Consider the following 7,209-nt stretch of genomic DNA (forward strand, 5'->3'; position numbering starts at 1 on the left):
TCACTGAAGAGGATCTAGGAGGGGTAAGGGGGCCGCATGACGACCCTCTCGTTATTGAATGTAAAGTGGCCAACCAGAGAGTTGGCCGAATCCTCATAGATACCGGGAGCTCCTCAGATCTCATCAGCAGCAAATGTCTGTCAAAACTGAAATATCAGACGGACTGCATACATCCGGCCTCTCACCCTTTAATAGGGTTTGGAGGAGGAGTCGTCCACCCACTGGGACGAGTAGATTTACCCATTCGCCTGGGCGAAAAAGGGGAAGGACGACACATGGTAGTCCGGTTCCTAGTAGTAGAGGAACTCTCGGCCTACAACATGATTCTGGGTCGACCAACCCTGAATAATTCCAAGGCTGTTATAATCCCGTCTCTTATGCTGCTTAAGTTTGAGAGGGATAATGGAACAGTCGGCTCCCTAAGGGGAGATCAGAGGATGGCCCGAGAGTGCTATCTCTCGGATGTCAAGCCCACTGTTATGGCCACTGGGTCAAGTGGAGAAAAAACAGACCTTGACAATGTCAAGAAGAGTGCGCCTGTTCAAGAAACAGGCGACAAAAAGAGAAAGGCGTCCCAGACAGAGTCCGCAAGAAAAGCAAGAAAATAGCAATCATTGGCAGAGGAGCGGCCGGATGAGTTCCGCCCTCAGCCGGCTGGTGAGCATGCAAACCTGATCTTAGACGACTCACGTCCTGACCGAACAGTCAAAGTTGGGACGACTGCTCTGAGAAACCTTGGTGACGACTTTCACAACCTATTGAAAGAATACAAGGACATCTTTGCATTTGAAGTCCATGAAATGCCAGGCATTAGTCCTGATCTGGAAGTACATAAACTCGCTGTGGATCCGAAAAAGAAGCCGGTACGGCAAAAGAAGCGGAACCATGGCGAAGAAAGAAGTCAGGCGGCAGCCGCCGAAGTTAAAAAATTACTTGATGCAGGGTTCATTCGGCAATGTTACTTCCCAGGCTGGGTTGCAAATGTGGTTCTTGTTAAAAAGCCGAATGGTACCTGGCGAATGTGTGTAGACTACACAGACTTGAATAAGGCGTGCCCCAAAGACAGTTACCCTCTGCCTAAAATTGATAGCCTGGTCGACTCAACAGCCGGCCATGCTTTGATGAGCTTTATGGACGCCTACTCTGGTTTCCATCAAATTCCTTTGTGGAAGAAAGATCAGGAGAAGACGGCCTTCGTCACTGATCAGGGGTTATACTGTTACACGGTCATGCCGTTTGGTCTTAAGAATGCCCCGGCCACCTTCCAACGTATGATAAACACTGTGTTCTTTGATCAACTTGGGAGAAATGTCGAGGCATATATTGATGATATGATTGTCAAGTCTAAACTTCAGACAGATCATCTGTCGGACCTCCGAGAAACTTTCGCCACACTCAGGCGGCACCATGTCATGCTCAATCCCAAGAAATGTGTCTTTGGAGTTGAGTCTGGGAAATTTCTCGGATTTCTCATTAATCAGAGAGGAATAGAGGCGAACCCTGAGAAGGTGCAGGCGGTCATCGACATGCAGTCGCCACGTACCGTCCGAGAGGTTCAGAAGTTAACAGGTTGTCTGGCGGCCTTGGGAAGATTTCTAAGCCGATCAGGCGACAAATGCCTATACTTTTTCCAGGCAATTAAGAAAAAGGCAAGGTTTGAATGGGGGCCGGATGCTGAGGCCGCCTTCCAGAAATTAAAAGTTCACTTGCATTCCTTGCCGAGGCTGGTCAGCCCTTTGCCCAAAGAGGATCTCTACATGTACCTGGCCGTCTCTGATCATGCGTTAAGCGCTGTGCTCCTTGCTGAAAGGGACGGCTGTCAGCTCCCGGTCTACTTTGTCAGTCACGTACTGAAAAATGCCGAGTTGAGGTATCCCCTAGTGGAGAAATTTGGTCTTGCACTCTTCATGGCTGTTAAAAAATTGAAGCCCTACTTTTTGGCACATGCAGTCGTCGTGTATACCGACCAACCAATTAAGCGGCCCCTTACTATCATGGAGTCGTCAGGACGAATGATCAAATGGGCCATAGAAATTCAGAGCCTCGAAGTTACTTTCGAGCCTAAAAAAGCAGTGAAGGGGCAAGCCTTTGCTGACTTTATTGTTGAGATGACTCGTCCTCCTAACTCTCAAGTTCCAGACCAAGTCTGGAAGGTATATGTGGACGGAAGCTCTACTTCAAATGGTTGTGGAGCAGGCGTCGTATGTCAATCTCCAGAGGGCGACAGGTTCGAGTATGCTCTACGCTTCAGTTTTCAGGCTTCAAACAATGAGGCAGAATATGAAGCTTTACTAGCCGGGATCCGCATGTGCAAGGCGGCAGGGGCAAGAAAAATAGACGCCTGTTCTGATTCACAATTGATAGTGAGTCAGTACAATGGCGAATACGAAGCAACCCATCCGGCCATGATCAAGTATTTACAGGCGGTCCGACAAGCAGTCGGCTCCCTTGAGGATTTCCATCTGGTCCAAGTGCCGAGATCAGAGAATAACCAAGCGGATGCACTTTCAAAATTAGCATCATCCACCTCCTGTGATACTCCTCGAACCGTTTTTTGGGAAGTAATGGAGAAGAGAAGCATTGAGGGAGACCCTATTGGAATCTTAGACAGAAGCTCAACCTGGATGGATCCAATCAGGGCATATCTGACAAACGGTACCCTGCCGGATGATCATCAACAGGCGGCAGCACTGAAAAGACGAGCCACCAATTTTGAAATGATAAAGGGAGAACTTCACAAAAGGGGGTACCTACAACCCTTCTTAAAGTGCGTTACTCCAGAAAAGGGACGAGAGATACTAGACGATCTCCACTCTGGTTACTGTGCTTCACATATAGGTGGAAGGACGCTTGCTCAAAGGGCAAGGCGCCAGGGCTACTTCTGGCCTACCTTAGAAGCTGATGCTATGGAGATGGTGAAAAAATGTGACAAGTGCCAAAGGTTTGGCAAATTAATTCACCGTCCGGCTACTGACCTCACTACCATTCATAGCCCACTACCGTTTGCTAAGTGGGGCATGGACATTCTGGGTCCATATACGCCTGCTACAGGCGGCAGAAGGTATATACTTGTTGCCGTTGACTACTTCACTAAATGGGTAGAGGCGGAGGCTGTAAAGGGAATTAAGACGAAAGATGTAATTTCATTCATTTGGAAAAACGTCATCACTCGGTTTGGGGTTCCCATGTCTATGGTTTTTGATAATGGTCCCCAATTTGAGACGCCTGTTCTCAAAAGCTGGTTGGGTGACCAAGGAATTGCAAACTACTTTGCATCTGTCGGTCGTCCACAAGCAAACGGCCAGGTAGAAGCCTTTAATAAAATCATCTCAGACGGTCTCAAGAAAAAGATTGAACGAGCAGGCGGCCTATGGGCGGATGAACTACCACATGTTCTCTGGGCCATTAGGACGACTGAAAAAGGGGCGACTGGAGAAACTCCATTCCTCCTAACTTATGGTGCGGAAGCTGTCCTTCCAATAGAACACTACGAGCCGACTCTTCGAGTAATGCTATATGACGAAGAGGCAAACTGGGAAGCCATGCGCCTGGCATTAGACTCACTTCCTGAAAAGAGGGGCAATGCTGTTTTGCGCCATGAGATCTATCGCCTGAGAATGACTAGATCATACAACAAAAAAGTACACAGGCGTCCACTCAAAGTAGGGGACTTTGTACTTAGAAAAATGGAAGCAGTTGGTAGGGCTAATGAGTCTGGCAAACTAACTCCCAACTGGGAAGGACCCTACCGAATCTATGAGGAAGTCAGGGACGGTACCTACCGTCTGGAAACACCAGACGGAAAACCGTTGCCTCGAACTTGGAATGTAGATAACCTTAAAAAATATTTCTTCTGAATGATGTAAAGTAAAGAGCTACTTAATAAAGTTTGCACTTACTATTCAATTTTGTATTACGAGGGGCATGCCGTCTGTACCTTTACAGTCGGCTACTCTCCATTGAGTATTTTACTCACAATACTTAGCTAAAAAGATTAGGGCCTGGCCGACCCTGTGCCTACAGGCGGCTACCCTTCTTTTACTTAGCACCTACGTTCACCAAGAACTTACCAAGGCAACCGGCCGAATGATCAGACCAGGCGCCAAGCCACCTGATCAATTTACAAAACTAATACGACCTGTCCCAACATCATAGCAGGCGTCCGACGGCATCCCTCCGGATGAAATTCGTCGCAGAGAGCAGCTCCCTTTTGGGTGGAACATTGTTCTATAAACTAATTACACGGCACCTATACGACTGTCCCCAAGGGCAACCACGTAGCCGTTTTTGAGACAAGGATAACTCTATCACTAACCAAACCAGTGGTAGCAGTTGACATCTGAGTCAGATGACCGCCTGTATTACTTGGGATAAATGCAGGGGGTACCTATTGAGTTAATAGCCAACAAACATTGGCGAATCAAGGGGACTAGCCGGCCTACGCCGCCTGGTACCTCTACTTCTCAAACAAAAGTGGCGGCGACTGAGTAACCCCAACGTTAACTCATAGTCACTCCTTCAAACTTGGTATTGAACCTAAAAAGTTTGAGTCGTCCGCCTGTTTTAAACAAACAAGGGCACTCAAACCCCTATTCCTACTAGGTAACCTATTGAGTTAATAGCCAACAAACATTGGCAAATCAAGAGGATCAGCCGGCCTCCGCCGCCTGGTACCTCTACTACTCAATCTAGATTGTGACGAAGACTAAGTAACTCTTATGTTAACTTAATAGTCACTCAAACTTAGTATGGAGCCTAAAAGGTATGAGTCGTCCGCCTGTTTTTAACAAACAGGGGCTCTCAACCACTACTATTGCTAGGTTAACAAATTACGAGTTAAAAGCCAACATTGGCAATAAAGGGAAACAACCGGTACCCGCCGCTTGTTATCCTACTTAATTCCTTGGCGACTAGGTAATACTATTTACTTGGTCAGACCGATTGAATAAATGGCCGACTGATCGCCCAACTTGGAAACAGACAACCAGTCGTCCAGGGGCATAGGCGGACCATCCGTACCTGTCTACAATCGGCCATGCAAAACAGTCGATATAGTGTACAATGCAATATCAAATATTCAACACTTAGACAAATTTCAAGCAAAAAATGATTTCATTAATGAAGATAAAAATATTCAGAACCCCGGCCCCCTGGCCGGGTAAATACAAAGCAAACGGCACGCAGGCCGTGGAAAGAATACATTAAGCTTAAGAAGGGGGCAGTTCGGTATTAGCAGCTGCCGCCTGGTCAGCACTCTTCTTGCTAGACTCGGCTTCAGCTGCATCCTTTTTTGATGCCTTACCCCCAAGTGGCACAAGCGCCACAATCGGCTCATCCTCAACCAAGGCTTCCTCCAACGCCTCGTCCTCAGCAGCCGCCAGGATCTCTTGATTATATATTTCAGAACACTGGCGGTACGTTTTTTCCCACGAGGCAAAGTCGGCACTGGGGAAGAGGCGGCTCCAGGTCATGCGCTGGATCTGGGAAGAGTCTTCAATCATCTCTCGGACGAGCTCTCTCTTCTCTTGCTCAGCCTTCTCCGAGAGCTCTCTCTTCTCTTGATCAGCCTTCTCCGAGAGCTCTTTGGTTAGACTCTTCTCCTGGGTCACCAGGCGTTCTTTTACGTTAGCCAAGGATTTTTCCATGGTATCGTAGGAGAGTATCTTTTGGCGGAGAGGTTTAAGCTCGGCCTTGAGGTTGGAGACGGTCGCCTCCAGCTCGCTGTTCCTCTTCTGGGCCGCCTCTAACTGAGCCCGGATAGCGGCGGCAGCCTGCGCCTGATAATAAAGAATATCAATTGTCAGAACTTCATTTTGGGCAATTTGAAACATTGCCTTATCACAGTTAGAGGCGACCATAGCTTTTGCAGCCTTTACCTCTTTGTTTTTCCGATCAAGCGGCTTGCGAAGGCCGTTCACTCGGAGCAGGGCCTAAGTAAAAAGGGAACAGACGTCAGTTTCCAAACAAGATAACAGGCGTCCTGGAACTCAAATACAAAAAATGCTAAGTATACCTCAGCAAGGACCCCTGCAATCCCATCAAGGTCAAGGGTGCCGACACCCCTGACCGCCTCCCTTTCAGATGGAGGAACTGCTTTGATCATGGACTTGGCTACATCTACCAAGTCAGGTTCCTGAGGGCCGGCTGCATCAAGCGTAAAAAAGCAAGTTAGACCTAGTCAAGAAGAAAGCAAGTGAGTTTTTTCAAGTAATTGTCCATACTTCTAGGCGGCCCCGCCGGAGTTTTAGAAGAAGTGGCCGGCTGCTTTTCAGCCGCCACTGTTTTCCTGGAAGACCCAGGAGAGCTTGCAACAGTCGTCCTCCGGGCCTTGGGGTCCGGCTGTTGCAAGGAAGAAGCTCTTGGAGTGCCCGACTGAAAAAAAAAAAAAAAAAAAAAAAAAAAAAGGGGTTAGTATATGCATAAGCCAACTCCTAAAAGAGGAAGAGTTTCGAGGCCTACCAAGGGTGCCCCCTTGTTGGGGGAGTCGGTACAAGACTGTTGCATGAGAGAGGCCCGCAACATGGCCGCCGCAGTCTTGGATGCTGTTATTTTACTCATGGCGTCAGCTGCAAAAAATAAACAGCAAAGTTAGTAAAAATCTCAAGTAAACAAGGCGTGAAAAACAGAGTATTTGTCAGGCCGGCTACCTCTAGAGCACCGACTGCTGAGGCCACAGGCGGCCAAAAAGTACTCGTCATAGAGCCACTTAAAGCTCGGGACGCAGTTCAGGGGTACTTGCTCTCGTACCCCTGAAGTAGAGTTCACCCTAGTCTCTACTTTGAAGAGTCCTTTGTCTAGGATCTCTTTTTTAGCCTTTGGGGGAACAGGCGGCATGCTGCGGCCGCCTGCGAGAAGAGGCGGATCCCTATTCCACTTGTTAAAGCGTTTGTTCAGCTCCGTGTCTGAACCCTCGATGATAAGGAAGGTGTTCCGCCAATCCTTCCATTTGTTCGCCTTACCTCTCGTCATGAGGTAGCCCCTGTGGCTTGTTAATTGATACCAGCCGGTACCGCCCGACTTAGGGGTCCGGCTGAGATAGTTCATGTGGGCGAAATCCTCGAAGCTTGGCTCCACCCCGTACATTTCGCACCCGGCCACATAGCCGAGTACGTTTACCCAAGAGTTGGGGGCTAACTGCCATAACCCCAAATCATACCCATCTAAAATCCGCTGAACAGCCGGATGTAATGGGAAGCGCAGTCCAGCTTT

Source organism: Chenopodium quinoa, unplaced genomic scaffold (genome assembly GCF_001683475.1).
Source record: "Chenopodium quinoa cultivar QQ74 unplaced genomic scaffold, ASM168347v1, whole genome shotgun sequence".
In the NCBI taxonomy this organism is placed as follows: Eukaryota; Viridiplantae; Streptophyta; class Magnoliopsida; order Caryophyllales; family Amaranthaceae; genus Chenopodium; species Chenopodium quinoa.